This window comes from Canis aureus, chromosome 2 (genome assembly GCF_053574225.1).
Source record: "Canis aureus isolate CA01 chromosome 2, VMU_Caureus_v.1.0, whole genome shotgun sequence".
NCBI classification, from domain to species: Eukaryota; Metazoa; Chordata; class Mammalia; order Carnivora; family Canidae; genus Canis; species Canis aureus.
Window position 1 is genome coordinate 5,653,913 of NC_135612.1, and position 13,055 is coordinate 5,666,967.

At 32.7% G+C, this 13,055-nt stretch overlaps 2 long non-coding RNA genes across 9 annotated transcripts in view; one reads left to right on the forward strand and one right to left on the reverse strand.

The window, feature by feature from the left end:
- The window catches only part of LOC144292290 (uncharacterized), a 29,442-nt gene that overhangs the window by 1,187 nt on the left and 15,200 nt on the right, over positions 1 to 13,055 (forward strand). For 3 of the 6 annotated variants that reach the window (XR_013359730.1, XR_013359746.1, XR_013359723.1), the window contains exons 3-4: positions 11,375 to 11,523; positions 11,701 to 11,736. This is a non-coding gene — a long non-coding RNA (uncharacterized LOC144292290). Of the gene's footprint in view, positions 1 to 11,374; positions 11,563 to 11,700; positions 11,737 to 13,055 lie in introns of all 6 variants that reach the window. The other 3 variants (XR_013359724.1, XR_013359745.1, XR_013359737.1) reach the window with 3 other exon arrangements.
- On the reverse strand, positions 187 to 9,235 carry LOC144292318 (uncharacterized). 3 transcript variants are annotated; one of them, XR_013359758.1, is made up of 3 exons: positions 9,173 to 9,235; positions 7,424 to 7,571; positions 187 to 548 (listed from the first exon to the last, which is right to left on the reverse strand). It is a non-coding gene; the product is annotated as an uncharacterized LOC144292318 (long non-coding RNA). The 3 variants fall into 3 exon arrangements; XR_013359773.1 differs by having other exon boundaries at positions 9,150 to 9,222; XR_013359766.1 differs by lacking the exon at positions 9,173 to 9,235 and adding an exon at positions 8,722 to 9,160.

Consider the following 13,055-nt stretch of genomic DNA (forward strand, 5'->3'; position numbering starts at 1 on the left):
TTGTTTTGTTTAGTTTTTTTAAATTATTATTGTTATAATCGCCTCTGTGCATGTGTCATAACTTTGGACTCTTTGTGAAATTTAAACAAATTATTGGGAATCGTACTCCAGTGTATTCCACAGGAATAGAAGTGTCCTCAAATTAATAGAGGTCAGAGCATGAGAAAGTATTTTTAAAAGTGCTAATGTTAAAAAATATATGTAAAACTACTAATATTAATGTATCAGTGATTCAACTTTTATTTAGAGATTCCACATGTAGGCTTTATATAGTAGTTGTCAAAATGATTCTACTGAAGCCACGTCAAAAAATATAACTAACGCTATGCGAACGGGTTATCATCTTTAGATTTATGGTTATGTTTCTATAATAAAGCAGTATTTTATTATCCACATTGAAGGGCCGCCTTTCACTGTTGAGGGTACGTTTGATTCAAAAGTCTTCTAAAGTCAGGTCTCCATTCACGTACAAACAAGCTACCGTTGTAGTGTTGGCTCCTTGATGGAGAGAAATGAGATTGTTGTTCCTCTTTCAAACTAGAGAAAAACTGGGAAAATAATTCACAGGTAAAAACTCATTAACTTTTCTTTGCCTTTTTTTAAAAAAATTTTATTTGTTTATATATGAGAGACACACAGAGAGAGAGCTATGCAGAGACACACAGAGGGAGAAGCAGGCTCCATGCAGGGAGCCCGATGTGGGACTTGATCCTGGGTCTCCTGGATCATGCCCTGGGCTGAAGGCCACACTAAACCACTGAGCCACCCAGGGACCCCCTCCTTGCCTTCTTAAAATCGATCACTTGAGATCCAACATTTTTTCACCAAAATAGATAGCTTTCTAATAAAAAATGACTCATTCTCCTCTATGTTCATTAAAAAAAGAATTGTTCTCATGTTCTTATGGTGAACGTTCTATGAATTCCATTTGGACACTACCTTTTTGATTAGCAATACATTTTATACATTATACATTAATATTTTGGGTGTTTTTTCTACTATTTTTTTTTTTTTACTGGTTTTTAGTCTATATATACCGAAATTGCTCCATTAATCCCTATTGATAGAGACTAGGATGCCTGCAACTTTTCACAGACTGACTATAATTTTTTATGTATTTGTCAATGATATATGTAAGGTATTATGTACTAATATAGTGACATAAAATATATATGACAAATGTCTAAAAATTTATGCAAAGTATGTATAAAAAGTATACGATTGTTGCTTTAAGAAAAATTCTTCGACATGCATTATTCAGTCAAAAACATTAAACATTTTAAGTTTTTTCTTTTTCCTTTTTTTTTTTTTTTTTTTTTTAATGTGTAGTCAACATTCTTTTGGGGTTTTGTCTCATATTTTCTCCAGAGGAGAAAGGAGTTAGAAGAAGATACAAATCTTTTTGAAACTATGAATAAATATGCATCTAAGCTATCCATAATGAGATGTGTCAAAAGAGAGGTTCAGACTGATGGTACATAAGTGTTGGTGCCCTTAGCATATTGTTCGTGATCAAAAGTATTAGGGTGGATAATGTCATCTAAGTAGAAAGATTAATCGGAGGGAAAAAGATGATTTGAAGTAAAGTTCTAACAAATTTCACCAGGTAAAATAAGATAAAAGGGGAGGAGACTTTAAGGAGTTGGAGAAGGAAAACCCATAGGTGTAGGAGAAAAATCAGGAAATTATGGTGTCACAAGCCAAGAAAGAACCCAAGAAAGACGAAATGGCAACCAATATCAGCCACAATTTATCCAACGTTATAGAAGTTAATGTCAACTACCTGGAAGTTTGTACAAAACTGAAGATAGCAAGGGTTGCAATCTAGTGGCCAGAATAAATACTAAAATAAGGAAATTATGTTTGAGAAATTGATATATAAAAAAGTAGGATGCTATTAAAATTATTACAGAGTATAAATTTGTATAAAGATAATTTATGTTTAATAAGATGGAGTGTTCAAGTAAGATATGGATTGAAAGCATTCCTTGGGTTTGGTGACATGATATTAACTGATTATAGGCATGAGAACAGTTTTAGTAAAATGATAGGATTTAAGTTTCACAGAAAGAATGTTGTGGAATAAGAGAGAATAAGTAGGAGATGAGTATGTATTTTTAAAATACGGCTGTGAAGAGATGGAAAGAATTTTTAAAAATGTATCAGCAGCGGTCAGAAGTTCCTAATAAGCTTGTAACACATGTAGCAAGGATAATAGATTGATTAAAAGATTGTGGTACTTGGATGTCAGAATTATTGAAGGGGTGGTCCTCAGAGACATGGAGATGGTGGGCTTGTGAATTGGTAATGGAATTGGTTATTTTTGTGGAATACAAAATTATAGAAGAATGATGTAGGATCTTGGATAGAAACTGCAAGCAAGTGCCAAAGAATGAAGCAATTGTGTGTGGGTGGGTGTGTGGGGGGATGGTAGGCTACCCTGGATCTGTATTATATTTAGCCTTCCTAAAGACAAGTGCATAATATTCCATTTTCTGCGTAAATAAAAAGAACTGCAAAGAGATAACACCCATTATAGAGCAAATGGTAAAGATTATCTCTGATCTTTGCATTTTTTAAAAGATTTTATTTATTCATGGCGGGGGGACAGAGACACAGGCAGAGGGAGAAACAAGCTTCATGCAAGGAGCCATATGCGAGACTCGATCCCAGGTCTCCAGGATCACACCCTGGACTGAAGGCAGCGCTAAACCGCTGGGCCACGCAGGCTGCCCTATCTCTGATCTTTGTATAAATAGTAGATACTCTGTCAAATTGAACATTGGATGAACCCACAGTTAAGAGTAAAATTTTAGTTCAAAATATGTTGCTTGCAAAGAAACATCCCTCATTTTATTTTCATCTCTATTTGAACAATATTATAATAAGCAACAGTTATTAAAAACATCACCATGGTGTTCCCGTTTTATCTCAAAATCATCCCAATTATGGGTCAGATATTGACAGAACTCAGTTGCCATCATCACTACAATCTGTTTGACAGCAGTGAGACTGCAGAAGGCAGATAAAAAGCTTGTAGTCCTGTTATTAGACACACTGAAGGGTTTATTGTAACATAAATTTTGTCATGATTTTTAAAATATCCTCTTTCTTCCTAAATTGATAACCATTAATGAATTTTTAATGAAAAAGCATGCTCTACTGTTTTGCATTATCATTAATTTCTAAAACAAAATGCCAAAGACTATTATACACTACCACGGTTTACAAACCAGCTTCAGATATAAAGCACACAACATATTGAAGCTCCTTTGATACTCCCTATGCCGTTTCCTTTCCACATTATTCATCCCTACACAGAAGAACCTATTATCATTAATTTTACATTTCCACACGTGTTCTCAAACTTTTAATACATATGTATGTATCCACATTTTATATTTTTGTATTATAGATTTAAAGATTTTATTTATTTAGAGAAAGAAAACAAGGGCAAGCAGGGTGAAAGGTGAAGGGGGAGGGAGAAGGAAGAGGAAAGAATCCCATAGATTGCACGCTGAGCGTGGAGCCCAACGTGGAACTTGATATCATCACTCTGAGATCACCATCTGAGTTAAACCAAGAGTCAGATGCTTCACCAACTGAGCCACCCAGGCACCCTGTATTACTGACTTAAGATTAAAAACATTAGAATAGTTTAGTATAATTTTTAATTGATTCGTTTATGACAGTTATCTCTGTTGACCATGTAACTCAAGTTTAAAATTTTCATTAATTACTAGCATTTTTAATACCATTATACCACATTTCCATTATAAATTCCTCCAGCAATGAATATCTGGTTTGTTTCCAATTTTTTCAGTTTTTAATTTTTTTTTTTTAATTTTTTTTTTTATTTATGATAGAGAGAGAGAGAGAGAGGCAGAGACATAGGCAGAGGGAGAAGCAGGCTCCATGCACCGGGAGCCCGATGTGGGATTCGATCCCGGGTCTCCAGGATCGCGCCCTGGGCCAAAGGCAGGCGCCAAACTGCTGCGCCACCCAGGGATCCCCCAATTTTTTCAGTTTTATAAATGATGTTGTCATAATTGTTACACATGTCTACTTTACAGTAGACATGCTTAAAAGATATAAGCATATGCTTTATATAATTTTAATAATATAATTATAAATATATCATAATATTATTATAATTAATACCTGTAGATATAAAACATTAAGTTATAATAAAGTGTATGTAAACATAAAAAGGAAAAATATAATTTTATTACATAAAATAACTATATAATAATAATGTTATTCATTTGTGGTTTGTAAAGGAGGTAATTCTGAATACCAAAACTTTTCATGTATGTAGCAGTATTTCCTAATTTTTTACTTCTTTCTGCTTTTTTATTTTTAGCTATAGAAGGACAGATGTTTTTTATTTCAACACAGTTATAATTATCAGTCTTTTCCTATGTATTTTTGAGTCTAATTTAAAAATCCATTCAAACCAAAATTTTAAAAACTATACATAAGTTTTAAATTTTGCCTTATATATTTCAGCCTTGAATTTACCTGCAACTAATTTTGATTTGTCTAAGGAATTTTTTTATGTGCCTGTATAGTAAGCTAAGCACGCTTATCAAAAATTTTAAACTTTGTTCCAATCCTGATTACTCGAAAGCATTTTTGCTACATAGCAAACATTCATACATCTTTGAGCCAAATTCCAAGCTTTATGGTCTGATCAGTTAGCAGTTTGTTTATCCCAGGTAATAAAACACTTCTCAGTAACTCAAAATCAGTAATATTTTGACATTGACTAATAATTATGAACAAGACTATGTAACCAAAAAGTCCAGGTTTAACTTCAGTCTTTACCACTGTGTGAAAATGGATAAATTCTCTGTCCTCTGCATGACTCTGTTTTCCCATCTACAAGATGGAGTTTTATTACTTACATAATTGTGGAGATTAATAATATTTTAAATGTAAACATTTTTAAAATGTTAGCAGCTACAAAGTGTTATATAAATGTAAGCATCATCATTATTATTCTTGATACAGCAAATCCCTCCATTATTGTCTCTAAAAACTTTGGTTCTTGTCCATTCCACATATATTTTAGCATGAGCTTTTCAAGTTTCATGAGTATAACCAGTTGGTATTATAATTGGAATTACACTAATTTTATAGGTGAATTTGGAGGGAAATAGTATGTGTATGGTAATGTTCCCATCCGTTATGTGGTACACACTCCTTCCCTGACTCCTTCCTCCTCTCCCTCCTGGTTTTCTGTAATGTCTTTCCATAAAACATATATTCTCCAAAATTATTTTAAATAGCTTTGTTAAATATAGGTTATCAACAACCTAATATTTTTCTTTTTAAAAAATGTGATTTTTCTTCAATCACCTTGTTTTGCTTGTTAAATAGACAAAATAATAGAAAAATAATTCATTTTGTATAATTAAGTTATAACTTGCTGTGTATTGACCTAATAAACTCAAATAATTGTCTATAGAGTTTATTCAATTTTCTAAGAATAAAAATATCTGTAAGTAATGGGACTTTTTTCTTTCAATAGCTTATAATTTTTATTTTTTCTTATAATTTGCATTATTTAAGCCCTCAAATAAAATTTTGAAAAGCAGTAATGAAACCACTCAACCATGTTTTATTTCTGATTTTAAAATAAATATTTTGATTGTTTATTTGTCACTATTTGCTGATGGATTTTCAAAGGATATAGTTTATTCAGTTTGGAAATCTCAGGTCTATTCTTTGTCTACTAATAGTTTTTTCTTTTTCATGAAAATAAAATAGGTGCTGAATTTCTTAATTACATTACGGTTTCTATTTGAGGCATAATTAGATGCTCTTGATTTACAAGATTTTTTTTTTAACTTTTCATAGTAATCTTGTTCTGTATGTTTAACTTAATGGTATTTTGATCACAAAGTGTGGTCTGTCCTTGATAATTGCTCTCTTGTTTTAAGGCTTACATAGTGACCGGTTTTCTATATGAATAGGTTTGATGGCTAATTTGTTGATACCTTACTGAATTCTGTTCATTTTTTCTTCATATATTTTGAGACTATAACATTTGTTATTTATATTTGTCTAAAGATCAAGGGAGATGATGCTAAAATATGCACTACATACCCCAAATTATATTTTATTAGAACTTGATGACTGTCTACTTGAAAATGTATTTGGTCAAATAGTAACCTGATTGTACTATTTGTTTTCATTGTTATTTGATTAGTATCATTGCCTTTTGTCTTTTTAGCTCCAATCATTCTTTGACTTTGTAATTTATGTTTATAAATGGTACAAAGTTGGTTTCTGTTTCTTTTTATTTACTCATATAAAATCTGTATTTAATGGAAAATTAATAGCATTTATAGGTATCACAATTATAAATGCTTTTGACTTCTTGCTAAAATCTTATTTTGTGATATTTTTATTTCTTTTGTTGCCTTCTTTGGATTTAATAGATTTTTTTCTTTTTCCTTCTAATGGTTTTAAAAAATATACACTCTGTACTTATGTATAACATGTATATATTAATATATATTAATATGTAATAATTAATATATGTACACACACATACACATTCAGCACTTGGGTTCCACTATCTTTAAGAACTATATGAGGCCATTAGAACTTTAGAACTTCTCAAAACTAAAAATCATTTTCTGTCATACATGTTATTGCTATCTAATATTTTACTTATATGTTATATTCCACACAACATATATTGGATATTTTTAGCATCTTGTATATAATATATTTAGATTACATACACACTTACCAGTTCCTTTGCTCATTATTCCTTCTTATATGTTTCTATGCTTTTTTTTTATTAGTTTATAATTCTTGAAGTAAATTTTTTAAACCTTTATTCATAAGAGTTAATACGCACTAAACTCTATCAATGAACATTTCTCTAAATTCTCTTTAACTTTTCATTCCTAAATAAAAAATAAGTAGGTATAAAATTAAGGATGGTTATGTTCTCAGCTTTTGTAAGAGCTTTTTCTCAGCTTTTCCTGTCCTTATTACAATCTATTATTGTGATTGATCGTTTGCTGTCTAATTGTAATAATTTCTACTTAAAATGCCTTTCCTTTATGGCAGATTTAAAACCTTTTGAGGGGTGCTTGGATGGCTCAGTTGTTACAGTATTGTAACTATAACCAGATCATGATCTGGTTATAGTTACCTTTGGACCAGATCATGATCCCAGGGCCATGAGGTTGAGCCCAGTGTTGGGCTTCTTGCACAGCAGGGAGTCTGCTTCTCCCTCTCCTTCTGGCTCTCCTCCTCGTGCTTACTTGCGCGCGAGCGCACTCTCTCTCTCTCTCTCTCTCCGACATAAATAAAATAAAAAATAAAAACTTTTGAGAGAGGAAATTTGAATTAAAAAAATATATTAAGTAATCTCTATGCCCAATATGGGGCTCAAACTCACCACTCCGAGATCAAGAGTCATGTGCTCTTCTAACTGAACCAGCCAGGTGCAAAGAAGAATTTTTGGAAGACAGTAACATAGGAGGTTCCTGAGCTCCCCTTTTCTCAAGATCACACTAAATGTACAGCTGTACATAGGGAAATTATCTCTGAAATAAACCCGTATGTTTGAGTGTCTACTACACATTGTTTGAATAAGAGAATACATTGAAGAATACATACAGGAATACATACAGGTAGGAAAGCCTCAATTTTCCATTTCAGTAAAAACTGAAAGAGTTCATCACCATTAGACTAGCCTTATGAGAGGTATAAGGGATTTCTTTAAGATGAAATGAAAGAGTACTAATTAGTAAAAGGGAAACATAAAAAGAGGATATAGTTAAATTCAGAATAAATTGTTAAATATGTAGTTAAAAGTAAGTATATAGTTACAATACTGTAATGGTGCCAGGTATATCACAAATAAATTTAATGAATTTAAAAGATTAAAGTAGCAAAAATAACTATAAAACAACCTGTGAATGAATACAACGTTAAAAAAAAAAAAAGATATAAATTGTGACCCCAAAAAGATAAAATGAGTGTGTGTGGCAGAGCGGGGATAAAAATACGGAGGTTTTGTATGTGTCCAGCTTAAAGTTATCAGCTTAAAGTAGACTGTTGTAAGTAGTTTTATATAAGCCTAATAGTAACCACAAAGCAAAAACTTCTAGCAGATACACAGAAGATAAAGAGAAAAGAATCCTACCATATCGCTATAGAAAATCATTGAATCACAAAGGAAAGAGGTTAGAGGAGAAAATAACGGCAGCTTTATAAAACAGCTAGAAAACAAGTTACAAAATAGCAATAGTTTATATATATATATCAATAAACATTTTATGTAAATGTACAAAATTTTCCGATCAAAAGACATAGAACCTACATCAAGAAACAAGAAAAATCTCAAATTAACTTCATACCTTAAAGAATTAGAAAAAAAACAAAATCCAAGTTAGTAGAAGGAAGGAAATAATAGATCAGAGTGGAAATAAATAGACTAAAAAGACAGTGGAAAAGATGAATGAAACTAAGAGCTGGTTCAAAATTAAGAAGGTAGACTGAGCAAGGAAAAATAAAGATTCAAAATAATGAAAGAGGAGCTGTTACAACTAATATCCCAGAAATAAAAATGAATTATACAGGACTATGAATACACCAACAAATTGGACGACTTAAAAGAAATGGAAAAATTCCAAGAAATTATCTGTCAAGACTAAATCATAAGGAAATAGAAAATCTGAACAGACCACTTACTAGTAAAGAGATTTAGTGTAATCAAAAATCTCCCAACAAAGAAAAGCCCAATACCAGATGGCTTCGCTGGTGAATTCTATGAAACATTTAAAGAATCAATTCTAATTTTTCTCAAACTCTTCCAAACATGAGACAGGAGGGAATACTCCATGCTTATTTTATAAAGCCAGCATTTCATTGATGTGGCCACTATGGAAAACAGCAAGGAGTTCCCTTAAAAATTTAAAATTAGAAATACCACATGATAGAGCTATTCCAGTTCTGGATATATAACCGAAGTAAAAAAAAAACCAGGATCTTCAAGAGATAACTGCCTGCACGTTCATGTTCACCGCATCATTTACACTAGTCAAGATATGTAGACAACCTAATTTTCTGTCAAAAGATGAATAGACAAGATACGGTATATATATCCAATAGAGTATTACTCAGCCATGAGAAAGAGGCAAACCTGCCATCTGCAACAACATGGAAGACCTTGTGGGAATTATGCTAAGTAAGTCAGAGAAAGACATTATATACCTATACATAGAATATAGAATGTACAACTCATAGAAACAGAGGCCAGCATCACCATGGTGATGGGACTTCAGGGTGGGTGAATTAGGGGTATGTTGCTCAAAGTGTACAAACTTCCATGATTAAGTTCTGAGGATTTAATATACAGCATAGTCATTATAGTTAATAATACTAAATTTTACACTTGAAAGTTGACAATATTTTTACCCTTGGTGCCTTCAGGTTTTATTACCATGTATATAAATATTCATTACAGATTCTTTGTTCTTTTTACAGATTTTTAAAAAATTTTTATTTATTCCTAAAATATATAGAGAGAGGCAGAGACACAGGCAGAGGGAGAAGCAGGGGATTTAATCCCAGGACCCCAGGGTCACTCCCTGAGCCAAAGACAGAAGTTCAACCACTGAGCCACCCAGGGTCCCATGTGCTTTTCATATCTTAATTATCATATCTTTCATTGATTCTGGAAAACCATCGCCTATCATTTTTTTGAATACTGTCTCCATTTTCTTGTCTTTTTCTCTAGAACTACTATTAGCATCCTTAAATCTTTTCTGTTTCTTCTGTGTGTATGTTTTTTAAAAGATTTTATTTATTCATGAGACAGAGAAATAGGCAGAGGGAGAAGCAGGCTCCCTGGGGAGCCTGATGTGAGATTCAATCCTAGGACCCCAGGATCACAACCTCAACCAAAGTCAGATGTTCAGCCACTGAGCCACCCAGGTGCTCCTTTTCTGTGGTTTTTTTGTTTGTTTTTTTGTTTTTTTGTTTTTTTTAATCAATCTCCTTTCTGTGTCAGTCTAGGTAATTTCTTCTATCTTATTTTTAAGCTAACGAGTTTTTAGCTGTATCTAAGCTGTTTATCCAATACATTGAACATACGATTTTCATAATTATATTTGTAATTTTAAGATGTTGTACTTGATAATTTAAATAATGTACTTAGTCACTTTAGGGGTTTATTTCTGTTTTTGTCTTCCTTCCCACATTTAAAAGGATTGTATTTATTTATTCATGAGAGACAGAGAGAGGGGCAGAGACATAGGCAGAGGGAGAAGCAAGCTCCCTGTGGGGAGCACGATGCAGGACTGGATCCCCCCAGGATCACGACCTGAGCCAAAGTTAGTTAGATGCTCAACCACTGAGCCACCCAAGCATCCTTCCTTCTCATTTTTTTTTTCATTTTTATCTACTAAATTTTGAAATGTGTATTTCCTGCTCTCTAATCCAAAATCCTGTTATCTGAAGATTCTTGGAGTCTAAGTTTTCTCATTTTTTTGTTGTGGCACATTCATTTTTGTGCAGATTTTATATTGTGTATTAGTATTTGTTAAGCTTTATATGGAGGAATTTAGTGCAGTCATGGTTGAGGGTCATTGTACAAATAAGTTGTCTTGGTCTTGCTTGGCAAGGATCTTCAAAACTATAAACTCATGAAACAGCAGATCTTTAGTCTCAGTTTCATGGGTAGATATTTTCCACCTGGAGCTCAGGATAGGCACATGATTTCTCTTGTTATATTCCACTACTGATCATAGATGCTTCTCTGCTGGCATTATTCTGGCATTTTAGTTCTGCCTTCTCATTTTCATGGATCCCTAAGGCCTCAACTTCTGTTTTCACGCAGCTATGAAGATCCAAATTCTTGAACACAAAGGTTAAAGGAGATTTTCAGGTTGGCCACAGATTTACTTTCAATTAACTACTTTGGTTTTGACTTCCTCTTAATTTTTGGCATCTGGGGTTTTGTTTACTTTGTGAACTCATTCATAATAATAGAGGAGATATTTATATTTTTCACCCAGGTGTCTGGGTGTCCTAGAGACAGCATTCCTAAATGTCTTTTAGGGGGAGGTTATTAGGAGTATTTATCCTATTGTATTGTTAAATAATTTTTCTCTGTTTATATATACGTGTGTGTGTGTGAACATTTTTCCTAATCAATAGAACCAGCATTGGTTTAACTTATGGAAAAAAAGTCCCCACAGCCCATACATGCTACTACTCATTATGGCTGAGAGCATACATAGGAAATTAAAAACAATACATAGAAAATGTGTTATATGTGCTACATGCAAGGTTTATTTTTTTATTTTTATTTTTTAAGATTTTATTTATTTCTTCATGACAGACACGGAGAGAGAGAGGCAGAGACACAGGCAGAGGGAGAAGCAGGCTCCATGCAGGGAGCTCAACGTGGGACTCGATCCCAGGTCCGCAGGATCACACCCGGGGCTGAAGGTGGCGCTAAATCGCTGAGCCACCCGGGCTGCCCACAAGGTTTATTTTTTTTTTCAGTTTATGCTCTGCAAAGGGCATGTAAGTATAATGCCTCTTCCTTTAGAAATGGTTACATAGTAGGAAATTTATAGCTTCTAGTGGCTAAAGTAGGTGAAAAAAGGCAAATGGGCTTAAATGTCATTTTGAATTTTACTTAAAGATTGTGTTTTAATTTAGGAATAAACTCCTCATGGATTCTTAAGGCTTTGGAAGGTAAGCACTGACTATATATGGAACAACATCTATAAAACTAAGATAAGGGGAAGATTACGTATACTTTCAGCTCTATAAAAGCCTTTTATGGTTAGTACATAAAATGAGTATTTGAATTCTTCTACAATGTCTAAATTCAGTTTTTAAAATGGGGAGCATAATCTAACAGAAAAAATAATATGGCAAAGATCAATATCTTACAATGACTACACAAAATTTCCCCAAGTGCTCCTTTATTTCTTTTCCAATTTCTTTTATTTCCATTTGCTCTTAAATCACTAATCACCTAATTTCCAAAAGCCACAGTCAATTCTGAAGTCATTTACTAGCCTGATACTCCACGTATCATATGCCACATTACATAACTATATATGCCAATATAATCAAAATCTTAATGAAACCCAATTAAATTGTCTGTGCTGTAGCTCTTCAGGTATCTTGTCTCTTTATTATAGAAGTCAATTTCATTTGTTAAGCCCTTTATAAATTTGAAGCATGCCAAGAAATATTTAGCTAATAGATGTTTTATTGAAATCCTGGGAAAATAAACCAATAAATTTCTCTATATTCATAATTATTTTTCTACTCCCTTCTGCCCTTTTTCTTGTTCTATCCCACATTATATACAATTCAAGTTGATTTTTACTATTGTGAGAAATACTATAGATATAAAAATACATAGATTTTTATGTATTTTTGTGTTCAATTTATGTAAGTATTAAGGAATATCCATATAACTATCAAATTGTTCAAAAAAGAGCATTTCTAACATGTGAAGCATCTGGGTGCCCTTCTCCCAAATTATTTCTTCCTACAAAAATGATCACTTTCCTGATCTTTTGATTTTACTATATATTTATCAGTTAACATATTGTTTTAGCTTGCCTGGTCTTAAAATTTACTTTTTCTGGTCTTGAACTTTATATAAATTAACCCACACTATATAAAACTGCATGCTTTGCTTCCTATGCAAAATATTGCCAGCCGATTTTATATTGTTATATACTGCCTGTATTAGGGTTCTCCAGAGAAACAAAAACAGTTGGATCTCTTTCTCTCTTTTCTGTCTGTATACATACACACACACATTGTTTTTGTTTTCTGGAGAATTTGCATAGACCGTATGCAACAATATGAAATGCATATTTTCATGTTGTTGCATAGACAGTATGCAACAATATGAAATGAAAGAGATAAGGAATAAGAGATACATTTTACAAGGAATTGGCACACACTATCATGAAGGCTGAGGGGTCCCACAATCTGCAGCCTGTGAGCTGGAGAACCAGAAAAGCAGGTGGTGTAATTCAGTCCTAGTC